Here is an 18,770-nt window from a genome sequence, read left to right on the forward strand (position 1 = left end):
AATGTAATTTTGGTTAAAAACTATGTAGATAAACAAAAAAAACCTTTGTGATAACTTCTGACATGACCAAATTTGAAATTCAACGAAATCAAAGAACAGGGCTGCACCAAAGAATTTAAGTATTTGTTGCAGTGAGAAAAAATAATAAAGGAAAGATTGTGTTTTTATTTGGATTCTGAATAATTCCACTGATTTTTTGACGAAAGTTAAGAATATATTGGGAGATTGATACTGGGGACCGCTGCCTGGAAAGCTAAAAAAAGAAATAGTACTTAACACCTTCAGCATCATTTATTGATTCTCCAGGAAGAGAGCTAAGAGCCATATTCATTAATTACTGAGTCCACTGAAAGCCGTAGAATCAGTGCATCTGCTGTGTATAACAGAACAAAGTTCCACCCAGCAGACAAAGTGTTCAGGTGGCATTACTAGAAGGTGAAAATGTGGAGTTAATCCCAGATGGGGAATAAAACACAAGTTCATTAGGAATGAAAATTTACTAAAAAAAGATCTTATCAGTCAGATGTGGAAATGATGCTACATTTAGCATATTCAGGATCAGCAGAAGCTGCTGAAATCGCTGGCTTGATGACATTGGCCATTTCAGGAGAATAGTCCACTTTGGTAAAGAAAACAGCATTTTGACAGATTTTCCATTCTGTTCCACATTTTTGTGTATTTTGTTTTGGGTCAGCATGATTTTTCTCATCCATTTTTGATTGCTCAACAAAATTACGCATGGGCAACCCTAAATGTTTTTGAATCAGAAATTTCAATACATGTCAGGCATCTGAGGAGACGATAAGGAGGGGATTTTTGTGAAGAAACATTGAGAAATATATCACCCTGACTTCCATAATTTCTATTAAAAGTTGTGGTCCATGCAGCAATAATTATCTTGCAAGTTTTGGACATCTTTCAGCTATGGAAAATGAGCAAAATCCATATTGCACACAGGGCTCTTAATGTTCCATGTGCAGCCTGAGCACTCTGAAACAGCAGCAAGTGGTTCATCTCTCATGGCAGAAGATGGAAACTACTTTTACAATTCTTAACACTCTGTGTGGAGACACCTGAGGCTGCGTGTGCGCTGACTGCGTGAAGAGGTATTTGCAAGAGAAGATGTTAAAGGCAAACTTCAGGATGGCTGCACAAGCACAGTTGTCAGCACTGAGGTGAAAATCTTGCCTCTTTGTGCTCTTAAGCCACTATATGCCATAATTACCAAGTAGTAACTTTGTTCATTTAAACTTTGTTGACGTTTTAATAAAGTTACTTACTAGGTGAAAGCCTGGAGCTACTGCAAGTCTCTAAATTCATAAAAATGGATTGCTTTGCTGTGTTGGAATGGGATATACAAGTCACCACACAACAAACTAACAATTTTTTATCACTGGGCAGTTTAAAGCCATCACATGAGACTCGCCACATATGAAATCACTGTAGACTAGGTAGATATCTGGGTGATAGATTTGTGTGTTCAAAACACAAAAAATTATGCATACCTTCTTTGTATTTTCAGTACCTGGAAATATATGTCATAAAAATCTGTAGTACAGCCTTTTGTAGTTTTTCAGGTGGGAAAAAAGTGTTTCTACTAGAATGGGAAAGAACTTTCAAGCCCTTCTAAAATTCCAGTATTACATAAAAATCTCAATGTAAAAGACATGATAAAACAAAAAGTTTGTATGGTTAAATAGCGTTTTTTATCTTTTTTTTTTCCATGTCATAGTGTTATTTAAATGCATGAAGTAATGTTATTTCTCAAGTTATTTTTTCAGCTTTTCAGTGTTCTTTTCCTAATCAGTTGTAAGAACAAAAAGTAGCCCAGCAACAGCCATTGGTTCTTATTAAAGGTTTGCAGTGCCTTCATTGGAGTTGTGCTTAGCTTTCTGTGGCAGATATTAATACATGGACTTCTAGAGAGGAGATGGAGGCAAAAGAAGGGAAGTTTTGAAAAGCGTGACAAGATTCTGTGTGCTTCCATAGCAGAAGTTAATTGTTAAAACAAGTAATCCACACAAACATGTATCCAAATAAAATTCAAGGATGTAGCTCAAAAGGCTTCGCAATACCAAAACCCTCAAACAAAATTTCAGAGCATGAATACTCTCTTGCTAAGCAAAAATTGCTATATATTTTTAAATAAAATTGTGTAGTATATGCCTGCCTTGTAAAGAGAAACTAGTCTATTATATTGTCCTGCATGAACAATACAGAGGAGAAAATAACCAAGGTAGTGACAATCACACCAGACTGTTCCAGACGGGCCTAAGAAGATTAAACTGAAGGTTGGTCACTTTGACATTGAGTGCATTTTAATTCAGGAGCATATTAATCAGAAACTACCTTCCCTTCAGCCTCTCCTCAACAATCAAGATTGAGCACAAGGTCCCATTTGCCCATATTTTGGGCAAATGAAATATAGAATAAAATATCTTTTGCTGATATTCTAGCAATTCTCAGTACAGAGCTTGAACATTCATTAGGCATTTGAGTGGTCAGCTTGCAAAATACAAATATTGTGTAATTACAGTCATGGGATAGTATCTTAGACATAACTCTGTGCAGTTCAGCAAAAGAGGGCAGAAAAAACCTAAAAATTATGCTTATTTTTAGATGCCTTTGAAGATTGTGCACAAAGATATAGGTAGCAGCTAGCTCCCAGACCTGTTCCCATTCGCATCCAGTGTGAGCAGCAGTGTTTGCAGGCTCTGAAGCAGATGCAGAGTGTGTTCCAGTGTAAACATTGACAAGGGAGATGAGGCCAAAGCAAAGTCCTCTATACAAGCACTCTTCATCTTGGGGCAAATGAAATGTTCCATCCCGTCGGAACTGCAGAGTTTATGGAGAATATAGGCTTGACCCACAATAGGAAGACTGAATTTTAGCAGTGACGTTGTATCCAGATCCAGGGTTTCAGTTGAAAAGTCATCTGTGCTTTATGGGATTGGCACCAGGCATATGCTGTAAATGAATATGGTGTTTAGTATCTCTGAAGAAGAGCTGAAGTGACATTAGCCAAAATCCCAACAATAGCAGCATTTTGGAGATTTGAAGCCAAGGGTCTCTGTCATGTATAAGCAGATTATAGTTTATTAGGGCCTACCTAATTTAAGAAAAATGTAAATTAAAATTAAAAGCTTGTAAAATTATGTACATCTTTACTATTCTCAATAAATACACTTGGAAGTGTCATTTTCTGCACTATACAATGTTGTAAGTTGTTTGGTTTGTGGTTGGAAGGTGCAGTGTCTCTTACAGGAGCTGAGTGTGAGCTGGGATTCTGATGTTCACGCTGCCCCTGTCACTCATGCCTGGAGAAGCCCTGAGCCCATGTATATCCTCTGGTAGACACTGGCTCACTTGTGAACTGTGCTTTGCTCCAGATGCAACCTGAGAGACAATTAGCAGCTCTTGTGCAGTGTCCTTGAGACAAAATACAAAAAGAAAAAACCAATTTGATGTAGACACACAGTGTACGCGTTTAAATCTCTGTGCCAGTTCACTCGCTAATGTTATGCTAATACCTTTATGGTCGTGGATTGTTCAGGAGACTGGGCTACTGAGGAGCAAGTAGCCTTTCCAGTTGAAGGTAACCCTCATGAAACTCTGAATATTTTTGGGAGCAGTACTTCATTTTTTTAGTGAGGTACTGAATTTCATTTGGAGGAGGCAATCCCTCCACAGTCTGCTAGCAGAGGGCAAAATGAGATCACAGAATTATCAGCACACTTAGATGTGACATTATGATCTTGGCAACTACATGGCAAGTGGCAGAGTGTTGGTAGCCACAGTGATTCAGCCACAAGAAGCAGCTTGTAAGTAGTGGACTTCTTTGCAAGGCGTTACATTAAAGCCTGTCCCTTACAAACACAGCAATTCTGTACATAAAAACTACTGACTTCTCACTTTGAGGAACAAAAAGGAAAATCTATCAAAAATCAAGTGGACAAAATACAAAGAAATCTCACATACTGAGCAGACAAACTCATAGTAAATAATTTTACAGTGTGTCTCCCAAATGAGTTTGCGTGTGACTCCAGAGAAGAACCATTCAATAACATTTCAGAAGAGTGAGTCAAAAGGTAGTCAGATAATGGGTGATAGCACAACATTAACTTCATTTCTCATTGCTGAGAAACTCAGTGCTCTAAATGGCTCACATTGTGCCCTGCACATGATGTTCACAGGGATGGACTAAAGCAAAAGCATCATACTGAGAACATTTATGGGTGGACACTTCCTCATCTGGGTGCAAAAATGCTTCTTTGTCATTATCCATTACCTATAAAACTCTTCCAGAAAAATGCACTGTAGGGTTGACTTCTATGATTAATTTTCATTTTTTTCCAAACAAATAATGGTTTCTGAAACATTTTGGAAATGTTTATAAGTATGGGAGAACATTTTTGACTTTCCAAAAGCCCAGGCAGTAGAAGGAATTCTGAGAAAGTCAAAACATCACAAGTTTGTTTTTCCATGTTAGTTTCTCTACACATTTCAAGGACTGATTTTCAAAGGACTAAGTATCTAACTTGAAATAACTAAGTAAAAAAATGAAGAATTTGTTTTTCTGGTTGAGAAGTAAAGGTAGAAAAGAAAATACCAGAAAGTTTCAGAAATCGATTTTTAAGTGGACAAAGAAACTACTTTGGTACGCAAAAAAAACATTTCTCAAATTATCTGGATGATTTAGATATCAGACATCCATCTAAACATGGGCTGTTAGAAATTCACATATTCACTTCAGTAAACATGAAGCAAGAGAGCAGGAAAGTATGAAGGAGAAGATTTATAGGAATTATATTAAGGACTCAGGCTAGAATGGAGCTTAATTAGATTCAATTTTTTCTGCTTTGCTTGTAGTGTCTGGGAGAATTGGAGTGCAGCGGAGAGGCAAATGGAAAGTGATTCATGTTTCCTACACTACTATACAATCTACTATGCCCTTCGCCAGGAAGCACACACTTTTTCTACATGAAAAAAACAAAAACAACTGGAGCTATTTGGAAAATATTAGAAATTGTTGACTCATTGAAACCAAAATGTGTTTTGGGAGTGCACACACCAGTGTCCATGAATGGAACATTTCTAGTCCTATTTAGAGAAGGAGTGAATCAAGGGCCCACCACATCAGCCAGAAAAACAGTCTGAGCCATTGCAGGAGTCTGATGACTATGGCTCTCAGCTGACATATCAAGCCCCTGTTCTTTGCTTTGAACTTCTCTGGATTAAGATCTTGGTTTTTAGCTTTCTGACTCAAAACGGTTCTAATTTGATCCAATTGTGACCAGCATTGTCCCAAAAAAAAATCAGGAAAAAAAAAAAAAAAAAGGTGAAGAAAAAAAAGAATAAGCACAAGGAGACCATGTCTAGTATTTTGAACGTCCTGGACAGTGGAACAAACTCCTGGCACTTAGCAGTAGGACTTCTTTGCAGGGGTTTTTTTTGGGTGGTGTTGGGGTAGCCTTGGCTAGCAGCCAGGCTCCCACCCAGCCACTTTCTCAGGGACTGCTCCGTGCTGGGGATGTCTGGTGCCAGGAGAGGCCTCTGCCTGTATCTCACCAGCATATGCCATGAGCAGCCTATTGTGTTATTCTTATAAGGATGCATTAGGCTCAAATGCCATCTTTCTCACATGGAAAGCTTTTAGTTTGATTTGGTTTTATGGTACAAGCCATTGCTGCAGCATGTGTTATACCTCTGCAGCTCATGCAAACCAGAAACCCTTAATGAGATCTGTGCCTCATGATCACTCATGTTTAAAAGCAAAACAAAAGAGGGAGGAAGAAAATGGGAGAGGGAGAAAAATGGAGCCAAGTGCAGAGGGCTGCTCCAGTCAAATGACATATACACACTGATTAATGGAATGCAGTCCTATTCTCAATAATGACCACAGACCACTGATGCATGGCAGCTGATAGAGGTCGGGTAATTAATTAGCAAGCCCAACCTCTCCAGTTACTCATTGGGAGCTAAAATTAATTTATTACAAGCTCTGAATGGTCTTGAAGAGGAACATAGTCATGTTCAACATGGAACTGCCTGCTGCCACCCGACCCACATGACCAGTTGAAAGGACAAAGAGCCAATTCTGCACAGGTCCCGTCTCAAGGGGGGCAGTCAGTCTGTGATAAAGTGTGTTTGTTCACTAAATCTGGGTGAAGGGATATAGATGCTTTGCTCACTAGAAGGGTGAAGGGAAATAGATGTTTTATTCACTAGAAGGGTAATAGGATATAGATGTAATAAAGTACATTTGTTCACTAGAAGGGTGATGGGATATAGATTGTAATAAAGTACATTTGTTCACTAGAAGGGTGATGGGATATAGATGTAATAAAGTACATTTGTTCACTAGAAGGAGTGAAGGGAGATAAGTAAGGTATGTCCGTTCACTAAATCAAGGATGAAGGGAGATAGATAAAGAATGTCTGCTCACTAAATCAAGAGATAGATAAATTGTATAACTTTACTGACCCCTTCCTGTTGAGATAAACATTTTCAGGGACACGCTAATTGCGATGATTAACTGCATCTGAGGAAAGGCTAATCAAGACCCTAGCAACACAGGATGGACATGCGCAGAGTACATCGAGGACAGTCACGTCGACAAGGAACAGAACTGTATAAGAGGACACCAGAGACCCCGGATCGGCGCGGCGGGTTTGTGGGACGAAGAGCCCACCTGTCGCCCAGCGCTGAAACTGCTTTTGCTTTGCTTGCTGTAATTAATAAAATTTCAATTGGAAACCATAATTGGCTTTTGGTCATAAATTGGTAACAATTTGGTGCCGTGACTCGGATGGGAATGCTGGTGGACTCGTGAGGGGCTTGAGGAGGCGCCCCACCTACAATAATAGGTGGCCTTGGCTCCCGGTCTTCACCCCACTCCCACCGACGATCCGAAATTCAAAGCAAAGGCAGGGAAAAGACCGGTCGACCCTATAAATTCTGTGCACAGGAGTCCGGACGAAGACGCAGGAGCGCGTGAGTACTGCCCGTTGAGCAGGGGAATCCGTTCGGTCGGGGTCGGGAATCCCGGAGTGTGACGTATGATGTGTGCGTGAGAGGGAAACCGGCAGCCGGATTTCCCAAGTGAGAGCGGACCCTCAGTAGTGCGTTTCTCATTGCCCGCGAGGGCGTGAGCCACGAACCAGGGGAAGCGAGTGAATACGTGTGAAAAGAAGGCACTCCGGAAGATGGGACAGGGGAAAAGCAAGCCCCCTCCACCCATAAAGCCCCCTCCAGTACTTAGGAACTCCCCGCTAGGATTCATGCTGGAGAATTGGGAACATTATCCCGGGATAAGGGAGAAAGATAAGTCTAAAATGATACATTATTGTGTAAAGGTTTGGGGAGGGCAGAAAATATCAAAAGATGTGTGTTGGCCGATGTATGGGTCAGCTGATGATTGGGTACAGCAGTTATTGAACTTTTGGGTGAACTCCAAAACCCCTTTCAGTCAGGAGGAAAGTGACTATGCGGCAGTTTGGCTGACGACACCAGGGGTCGCTATTTTCAAACTTTCAGAGGAAAAAAGATCTAAGGAACATAAGGCTCGAAAAGAGGAAGAAATTCCCATGGGACCCCCACCTTATATACCCCCGTCACCACTGGCTCCCCCTCCGCCTCACCCCGAGCAAAGTGAGCAGGAGGAACTGGAGCAGGGACCGCAAACACGTAGCAAAACCCGGCAACATAACCTATTTCCCTTAAGGGAAATGCCGATGGGGGGTCCCCAACCACAGATGGGATTTATATCCGTACCTCTTAACTCAGGTGACGTACGGGATTTTAAAAGAGAGATGGGAAACATCCTGGAAGACCCTTTAGGGGTAGCAGAAAGAGTGGATCAATTCCTAGGACCTAACATATACACATGGGAGGAGTTGCAGTCCATTCTGAACATATTATTTACCGCAGAGGAAAAGAATATGATCAGACGTGCTGGGATGCGCATTTGGGACGCCCAGCATGTCCAGGGGCCCTTAGCCGATACCAAATGGCCCTTACAGAATCCTCTCTGGAATCATCAAGACCAAAACCATAGAGGACACATGCAAGACCTTAGGACTATTATCATCCAGGGTATTAGAGAGGCTGTTCCAAGAGGCCAAAATATTAATAAAGCATTCAATGAAAGACAAAAGAAAGATGAAACCCCCACGGAATGGCTGGAGAGATTACGAAAAAATCTGCAGTTGTATTCGGGCCTAGACCCTGAAACACTGTTAGGACAAGCATTACTAAAAACACATTTTGTAGCAAAATCATGGGAGGATATTCGGAAGAAACTTGAAAAATTGGAAGATTGGCAAGATAGAGGTTTGGATGAGCTATTAAGAGAAGCACAGAGGGTATATGTTAGGAGGGAAGAAGAGGGTCATAAGAGACAAGTTAGAATGATGGTGGCTGCAGTCAGGGAAAGTAGAGAATCGGATAGGCAGGGTAAGGGGGAGAGAACCCGGAGACCACCCCCAAAGCAAGGGGGACCGGTAGAGAAGAAAGAAGAAAAGACTTGCTTCTATTGTGGTAAACGGGGACACTTTAAAAGAGACTGCAGAGTCAGGATACAGGATGAAAAAATGTTTAAAGAAGATTAGGGGAGTCAGGGGCTCTACATATTGGGGACCCCGAAACATCCAGAGCCCTTGATAAAATTAAAACTAGGTCCCCAAGCTAAGGAGGTAGAGTTTCTGGTGGATTCGGGGGCTGAAAGGTCCACCTTACAGAGTCTGCCTCCCGGGTGTAATTCATCACGGGAAACAGCCCTCGTTGTGGGAGCGAGTGGGATTCCGTTCAAAGCCGGGGTGGCTAAAGACATTTTAATAGAAGCAGAATCCAAACTGGGGGTGGGGGATTTTTTGATAGTACCCGAAGCTGAATTTAATCTATTGGGACGAGACTTGATAATTGAATTGGGAATAAATTTGGAAGTTAAGGGAAAAGAACTGAAAATAAGACTCTGTCCTCTTAGAGTAGAAGATGAACAAGAAATAAATCCTGAAGTTTGGTATACACCTGAAAGTGCAGGACAATTAAAGATACCTCCCTTTATGGTCAAAATTAAAAACCCTGAGATCCCGATAAAATTAAAACAGTACCCTATATCCTTGGAAGGTAGGAGAGGATTAAAGCCTGAAGTAGAAAGATTAATAAACAGGGGATTGCTAGAACCCTGCATGTCCCCATTTAACACTCCCATCTTACCAGTAAAAAAACCGGATGGGACATACAGACTAGTCCATGATTTAAGGGAAATCAATAAGCGAACGGTTTCCCGGTTCCCGGTGGTAGCGAATCCATATACCCTACTGAGCAAACTGGGACCTGATAATTTATGGTATAGTGTGATTGACCTAAAAGATGCCTTTTGGGCCTGCCCCCTGGACGAATCATGTAGAGATTACTTTGCCTTTGAATGGGAGGATCCTGATACCAATAGAAAACAACAATTAAGGTGGCGAGTTCTTCCCCAGGGCTTCACGGAGTCACCCAATCTATTTGGGCAGGCCCTGGAGCAACTCCTGCAAGAATATCAACCCCACCCTGAAATAACATTAATCCAATATGTGGATGATTTATTGATTGCAGGAAAAGAGGAAGAAAAAGTCAGAAAAGAAAGCATTAAATTGTTAAATTTTTTGGGATTGAAAGGACTTAAAGTATCAAAAACGAAATTACAGTTTGTAGAAGAAGAAGTGAGATATTTGGGCCATTATATCAGTAAGGGGGAAAAAAAGATAGATCCGGAAAGAATAAAAGGAATATTATCCTTACCAACTCCGGGGAATAAGAAGCAGATCAGACAATTGCTGGGGTTAGTAGGGTACTGTAGGCAATGGATTGAGAACTATAGTAGCAAGGTAAAGTTCCTGTACCAGAAACTTAGCACAGACGGGTTATTAAAATGGAGTGAGGAAGATAAGGGAAAACTACAGAGGCTACGGGAGGATCTCGTTAACGCTCCGGTCCTAAGCCTACCAGACTTAAAAAGACCCTTTTATCTGTTTGTCAACATAGATAATGGTACAGCTTATGGGGTCCTAACCCAAGATTGGGCAGGGAAAAAGAAGCCGGTGGGATACTTGTCAAAGTTATTAGATCCTGTGAGCCGGGGATGGCCCACTTGCTTACAGGCAATAGTAGGATGTGCCCTCCTGGTAGGGGAAGCTAAAAAAAAATCACTTTCAATAGCAATCTTAAAGTACTATCTCCCCACAATGTTAGGAATGTACTCCAACAAAAGGCTGAGAAATGGATATCGGATACTCGGCTCTTAAAGTATGAAAGTATCTTACTAGAAGCCCCCAATCTGACTTTAGAAACTACCAGCTTGCAAAATCCTGCACAATTTTTGTATGGGGAACCAGATGACACAAAATTAGTACATAATTGTCTCCAGACTATAGAAGAACAAACAAAAATTAGGCCTGACTTAGAGGAAGAAGAATTAGAAGAGGGAGAAAGGATTTTTGTAGATGGGTCCTCCAGAGTAGTGGAAGGCAAAAGGAAGTCGGGATATGCTGTGATAGACGGGAAAACCCTTAAAGTGTTAGAATCAGGACCCCTGAGTGGCACCTGGTCAGCCCAAGCCTGCGAACTATATGCTGTATTGCAGGCCCTAAACAGATTACAAGGGAAGGAAGGAACAATATACACAGACTCCAAATATAGCTATGGAATAATACATACTTTTGGAAAAATCTGGGAAGAAAGAGGGCTAGTAAACTCACAGGGGAAAGATTTGGTGCATCAAGAATTAATAAAGAAGGTGTTAGTAGCTCTACGTAAGCCAAAAAGGGTAGCAGTGGTACATCTCAGAGGACATCAAAGGGGAGTGGATTTTAAAACCAGAGGGAATAACGCTGCTGATCAAGAGGCCAAACAGGCAGCATTTAAAGAGTTAATTGTAACTCAGAAAGAACAAGAGGAGCCCAGACAGGATTCCTCGGCCCTATTATTTACGACACAAGAAGAACAGAAATTGACCCGGATGGGTATTTCAAAGAACGCAGAAGGGAAGTGGCACTTAGCAGATGGGCGAGAGGTGTTATCTAAATCAATAGCTACTCGAGTGCTAACCAGGTTACATAAACAAACACACTGGGGAAGCCAGGCTTTGATAGACCATTTTGCCACCAAATACATGTGTATCGGACTGCACGACTTAGCTAAGCACATTACCCAGGGATGCCCCACCTGCTTGAGAGTTAACAGATCAGTACAAAGAAAATTGCCATTGGGGGGGAGACCTTTAGCTACCAGACCATTTTCTAAAATTCAAATAGACTTTACTGAATTCCCTAAAGTAGGAAGATATAAATATGTACTAGTTATAGTAGACCACCTAACCCATTATGTTGAAGCTTTCCCTACCACTAGAGCAACTGCGCAAACGGTGTCTAAAATTTTGTTGGAACAAATAATACCTAGGTACGGGGTAACTGAGGTTATAGATTCTGATCAGGGACCACACTTTACCTCCAAGATAGTCAAAAACCTTGCTGAGGCTTTGGGAATAAGGTGGGATGAACACACCCCTTGGCATCCTCAAAGTTCTGGAAGAGTAGAAAGAATGAATGGGGAATTGAAGAAGCAATTAGCCAAGTTAACGATAGAAACCAAGCTCTCTTGGATAAAGTGTATTCCCCTTGCCTTATTAAATCTTAGGGCCCAACCTCGAGCTGATATAGGAATATCTCCTTTTGAGATGTTATATGGAATGCCCTATGATGCTGGAATACCACAGGATCACCCTGGAATTACAGACAAAATCATTCAAACATATATTAATGAATTGATGAGATACAGACAAGAATTATGGAAAAAAGGACAATTAATCCAGCGTCCCCCTCTTGATATTACCTTACACCAGGTAAAGCCCGGAGATTGGATCCTTATAAAAACGTGGAAAGAAACCACTCTGCAACCTCGGTGGGATGGCCCGTACTTGGTATTATTGACCACCAATACAGCGGTGCGAACTGCAGAGAGAGGGTGGACTCATGCCAGCCGCATAAAAGGGCCTATACCCAAGGACGAGTGGGAGGTCAAGAGCCCAGCCGGAGACTTGAAACTTAAACTGGCTCGTAAAGGGGGGGGGAACCCCACTTGAGAAAGACACCGATTGAATCTGACTGATTCTGGTCCTCTTGACTTCTACATCTTTTAAATACAGACATTGGGGAAACATACAAAGGATACATATATATTGTTTAACCTTATGGAATAAAAGAGAAGTGGTTAATGGATAGGGAACATAAGCATAGAACCTTTAGAATAAAATATTTACCTGGGGCTAGAAGGGATGATAAGGGGAATGTATATGCACAAGATGTGCAAATAAAGTGTACGGATTTATATTGTAGGGGAACCTGTTATCCATTTGTATGCTATCAATGCTTAGTGTGTAAAGACAGGTGGTGGACCCATTGTAATAACGGGTACCCACCAAAAGGAGTTTGTTATTCCTGTTGGTCTCTCCAACGAGAAATAACTAATTGGACATTGGCCCAGAGGGTGGCCACTGGAAACTTAATATTAGGATCTAATGAATGGTGGAATATTTTTGCAGAAGGGGTTAATCCGGACCTTTACTGTTATCATTCAAACGAACCAGTGCCTTTCGTGGCGCACATTATAGCAGGACTGTGCCGCAAAAGGGCAAAGAGCATCAATTGTAACGTTCCAGAGGTCAAAGACCATAATTGGAACACTTACATTCAAAAGACAACCCGAAGGGGGCAAAACTCCCCTCCTGAAGAATACTCTTGCTGCCGAGAAGATGGTACACCCCGTGGCTCGAAGCAACCGAGTCGACGGGCGAGGCAGAGGAGACAAAGACTGTGGAGGAGGTCGCCCCGATATCAGTGGAATCAAGAGGTTATGGTCCAGGAAATGCCCCAAGAGTGGGAATGACCCTCCTATCCAAAATCGTACCTGTTATTACAAAGGAGAGACCACTAGTTTAAGGCTGACAATTAAGATGACTATCATGTTAAGTTTATTTGATGGAGCAGACAAGAGCTAAAGCGATTTAATGAACAAAACAAAATAGCCTGAAAGAAAAAGGGGGGATTGTGATAAAGTGTGTTTGTTCACTAAATCTGGGTGAAGGGATATAGATGCTTTGCTCACTAGAAGGGTGAAGGGAAATAGATGTTTTATTCACTAGAAGGGTAATAGGATATAGATGTAATAAAGTACATTTGTTCACTAGAAGGGTGATGGGATATAGATTGTAATAAAGTACATTTGTTCACTAGAAGGGTGATGGGATATAGATGTAATAAAGTACATTTGTTCACTAGAAGGAGTGAAGGGAGATAAGTAAGGTATGTCCGTTCACTAAATCAAGGATGAAGGGAGATAGATAAAGAATGTCTGCTCACTAAATCAAGAGATAGATAAATTGTATAACTTTACTGACCCCTTCCTGTTGAGATAAACATTTTCAGGGACACGCTAATTGCGATGATTAACTGCATCTGAGGAAAGGCTAATCAAGACCCTAGCAACACAGGATGGACATGCGCAGAGTACATCGAGGACAGTCACGTCGACAAGGAACAGAACTGTATAAGAGGACACCAGAGACCCCGGATCGGCGCGGCGGGTTTGTGGGACGAAGAGCCCACCTGTCGCCCAGCGCTGAAACTGCTTTTGCTTTGCTTGCTGTAATTAATAAAATTTCAATTGGAAACCATAATTGGCTTTTGGTCATAAATTGGTAACAAGTCCATTCACCTGGCCCCTCACCTTGCCCACCACAGCCTTGCCTGCCACCATTCCACTGGGGAGAGGCAATGACCCAGGCAGCATCACATCTCCCTGGGTGTAGCCCCAGGGAGCAAGGGGTGCAGCTCCCAGTGCTTTGCTGATTCTCTCTGAGTTGCTTTTATATCCTTCTTAAACTAAGTTGGTTCTTGGTAGAGCAGGTATCTTAGCTGGGAGGCATCTGTTCACAGAGGAAAAGAAACAGCTAATTTGGGGCTTCAAGAACTGCTCAGCCCAAAAGGTATCCAAGCACTTGCCAGTGTTGTTATTTTTCCTCTACCTAAATGCTTGCAAGTGAGTTTTCTTCTCTGGTTAAACTGCGGTTTCTTAAAGGAAGTTTACTTATAATGGAAAGGCTGACTCAACCTTCACTCTAATAACCAGGAAAACACAACAGTAAAATGAAACAATAAATCATTGCTCTGACAGTAATGAGGCACTTGCTTAGACATTTATCTGTCCTTTTACAGGGCAGCAATTTTATGGTTGAAAAACCTTGGCTTAAACTTGTGTTTGCAAAGAAATTGCCAAGCCCTGGCCAAAATTGCCTCATTTAGCAGTGGTAACATTGTACATAATTAGTGTATTCATTTTCATTCTTAAAAACTAGTAAATGCAGCTTTTTTGAACTTCCTCCTGAAAGCTGAATTTATTAGCTACAAAGCATTGAGACTGTGCCAACTGTTTCAAGGAGATTATGCCCTCTCTTTCCCCTGTTTTCTTACAGTTTTCCACTAATACCACCTAGGTGGCTTTTGTCTATAAGAAACTTCAGCACAGGCAGCAGCTTCCTCTTGTCCCTCTTGTTGATTCATATGTTTTCATGATAAACATTTCTTTCCTTTACCTCCATCTAAAAAGCAGAGAGGCTGCCACTTGTTTGCTGAAAATGACTTTAAATTCATCAGCTCTCCCAGACCTAATAAAGTGACGTGTTTACAGTGCTAAAGGAAATCAGGTGTTTTAATGTTGAAGGGAAAAAAACCCATATTTATGTAGTGTTACAATAATACTGTTTGCCTGGCTTTTCTCAGCCTATTCATCACCCAGCAATCTCCTCACAAAATGCTGTGGATTCAGTGTGCTTTAGTGCCATGCAATACTAAGTGCAAATTCATCATAAATCACCTATTGCAGTGGCCTCCCCCTCGGCTGCTGGCAACTGCTGCAGTGGGGCACATGTAGGGAAAGAGTCATTCCCAGGGCATGTGGCCATGAGGATGGAGCAAAGGAAACCCAGAGGCAGGTGGACATTGCTGCTGCATCCCCCTTCTGCTTCTCGGGTAAATCCCATTCATGTTACTTGTCTCGCTGCACCCCGCCAAGAGCTGCAATGTTCTACCACTGAGCACGCCCTGGTGAGAGCTTTTGGGAAGGCAGGCACAGTTCTCTTCTTCCCTATTGCATGGAAAGATGCTGTTACTTTGTTCTAACACACAGGTAACTGAGGCACTAAGTGATTTTTGCTGACACATTGTGGCAGGATATGAATCACACACCTGAAATTAATCTCAACTCTTTGCCCTTACTGTTGATAAATCCTGTATCTATTATTCTCGGGCCCATGACTTCATTAATCCTTGTTGGAATTTTTTATTCTGCTCCATGTGCAGAGATAGGTGTAAGTCTATAATTAAAGGGTTCTGGATTTTAAGAGGAAATAATGCTCCTTACATATGAGCTGAAGGAGATACTGAATTTCTATCTAGTATTTCAACCACTTTCATAGAGGTGGGTAGAACATGTGAATCTTTGATTGGTAGCTTTCTCTTGTCCCCACCCCTTTTGAACAACAGGCAGACTCTACTCTGTGGTTTTATGCTAGAAAATATCTGGAGAACATGTGGTTCTTTACTTTCTTCAGGTGGCTGTCTTTATTGATTTTCAATCTTCCTTGTAATTCCAGTGGTAGTGTGCATTTAAATACCTTTTCTTGCACCTGTAGATATCAGAGCCAGCAGGTCCTTCATTCAAGTATGCAAATCTACAGACACCCAGCACTCAGATTGACCACTGGGGTTAGTAAAGGAATCTTGTCTCTGCTATGAAGACTCTGTGGTAGTGATCTCTGCAGTGATGCAATAGCCGTGACCTCTATGGTGATACAATAACACCACAGAACAAAACATCTGGCTGTAGAAAGCAGCCACTGGGCTCTGGGACAATAGTTCCTTTTAAACGGTTTTAAGGAGATGAGGTGCATAAAGAAGTGGATGACATTGTTTTGGCATATTTCTGAATGAAAAGAGGGTGAACCTCTTTATCTCTGGTAACCATGGATTTCAATATTGGGATGCATTACAAGAAAAATATTGTCATGATAAATCATCACATTATTCTCCCAGCCTTGTAACTGGAAGTCTTTCTTGACTCTCACAGCAGTGAACTGACAATCTGTCTCCACAATGTTCTGTCATCTGGAGAAGTGGTGTTTTCAGAGTTTTTATCATCGTGGATTTCAGGATAATATAATGAACAGAAGAAGCCAGAAGTCTCTTCACAGTGTTGGATTTATAGAACAATGAAATACAAAACAAATGTGTTCCTATTTGCTTTGTTGGGAACATCAAACTTAAATAACACAGCAGATTCTCTAGTGTAATCCTGGCTGAAATTTTTCTTTCCTGTTTCTCCCTTTGTACTTAATGCAGAGTTCCTCAGTGGTTTTCAGGGTGTAAATTACTCCTCAATGCAGAGCTTTTCTCATGGTCCAGCTTACAATTCCATGGCTGATCAGCTTCTTCCCCCTTCAAAGCAGCTTAGAACTATGTAACACTAATGCCTGGTTTGGAAAACCCACATACAGTCATTTATGTTTGGCTTCTTCAGTGTAGAAAGGCTCACCAAAGGAAAGACAACTGCCGTATTTTCTACAGATGTAAGCAGATGCTTGGAGCACTGTCAGGAATTCCAAAGCTATAGCTGTGGGAAAGGTTACTTTCCACTTGCCTGCTTGCAATCATTTCTTCTGATAAACCTATCTCCCCTGCAATTTTCCATATCAGATCTGATTAGACCAACTATCCAGGAGATCTAGCTTGTCTACTTATATTAAGTGGCATGTCAGAAAAGGGTAATTGTATTTGGCAACAACAGTGTATTTTTCCTGGTCCCTTCTTCCTCCTCCAACCTTTCATGAGATTTATTTTCTTGAATATTCTGCAGTGCATAGCTGTGCATTCAGCAAAGATGCCTGGGATAGCTGAAATAAACATTTAGATATTCCACCTTTTCTTGACGTTTGCTGCTGGACTATCTCTGTTCATACAGCATTTTTACAATTTATTTTCAGACTAGTTCCTAATACACTTCCTACTCTGCTTTGCAACGATTGTGCATTAAAAATTATCTTGATTATAAACATGCATTTGCATTATTTCAGAATTATTGTTTTTCTTTTAAAACCAATTTTAAACATTTCATTCTATTAATGAGTGTGCTAGCTGCTTACAGTCAACACTGAACACTGGGTCAAGGTAATTAAACAGACTTTCAGCTATCTTATGATGGCTCTTGCAGTCTGAGATTGAGGGGTGACAAAGAATCACTTCCATAATGATTCAGCAAGTTTAGTCATCAAGAGATGTACTGGGTTTGGCTAAGGTAATTTTTTTCACAGTGGCAGGTATAGGGCTGTGCTTTGGATGTATGCTGAACACAAGGTTGATAATACAGAGATGTTTTTGCTCACACAGAGCCAAGGCCTTTTCTTTCTCCTTCTGTACTGCCACACTGGCAAGGGGCCGGGGGGTATATCGAAAATGTGGAATAGACACAGCCAGGACAGGTGACCTTGACTGTCTACAGGGATATTCCAGACCATTTGACATCATGCTCAGTATATAATGTGAGGAGAAGGAGGAGGAAGGAGGACTGATGTCTATGTCTTCCCAAGTAACCATTGCATGTGATGGGGCCCTGCTCTCCTGGAGATGGCTGAACACCTGCCTGCCCACAGGAAACAGGGAATTAATGCCTTGTTTTGCTTTGCTTGTGTGCATGGCTTTTTCTTATCCTATTACCCTGTCTTTATCGGAACCCATGAGGTTTCCAGCTTTAACCCTTCTGATTCTCTCCCCAGTCCAGCTGGTGGGGGAATGAGCATTGTGGCTGCATGGGGCTTGGCTGGGGTAAAACCACGGCAAGGGAGCAAAGATCCATTTTGTCTCAAGATTAGTACACCTTTAGGACTACTCAGACATGACCCTAGAATGTGGCAATAATATTTTGGGGGCCATTTGAAAAGAAGATTGTGCTGCTTGACCCATTAACTGAGGTAGCAAGTGTCTGAGAGTTACTTGAGAAAACCTCCTGGAATTGCTATCTCTAAAGCTGATGGTCATCCAATAAACTGTGATTACACGTGTGTAACATTACCCAAGTGTCAGGTCCCCAGCATGCTGTCTGCAGTGAAAGTTTCTCAGACTTGTGTAAGCCGTCTTGTGATTTGTTTGAGAGATGAGGGAAGACGTGCACTGTAACATTTGGCCTCGGCTGCAAGACGATGACCTCAGTGATGGCAGACAATCCAGTAAGTGCATTTGTTGATACAGTATGCCTCTCGGCCAGACAAATGCTTCCACTGTAAGCCAAATTTATGTCTCAGACAAATTGCAATATTTGTCAGCAAACCAGACCAGACCTCTTGTTGCCTACAGAAGAGAGCCTTCAGAGATGGCACAGGAGTGTGGTCCAAATAGTTTGCAGTGCAATGTGTGTGGCTTTTCCAGCTCTCAGGGTTAGAACAGGCAAAGATAAATGGACAGACTGGGATCTCTTTACCACCCTGCGCGTAACAAGGCAATGAGTTGGCCATAGAGACAATGCCAGGAGACATTCCAAAAGCTCCCAGGAGCCAGGACCGGATTTTCAAAGAAGCCAAGATTAAAGCGCAGTATTTTCCATGAATGAGTTTCCTTTCTACTGAGGTTATAGCATATTGAGAGTGGGTAATTCAGCTATCTGCAAAATGTTCCGGCACTCTC

Source organism: Sylvia atricapilla, chromosome 3, assembly GCF_009819655.1.
Source record: "Sylvia atricapilla isolate bSylAtr1 chromosome 3, bSylAtr1.pri, whole genome shotgun sequence".
In the NCBI taxonomy this organism is placed as follows: domain Eukaryota; kingdom Metazoa; phylum Chordata; class Aves; order Passeriformes; family Sylviidae; genus Sylvia; species Sylvia atricapilla.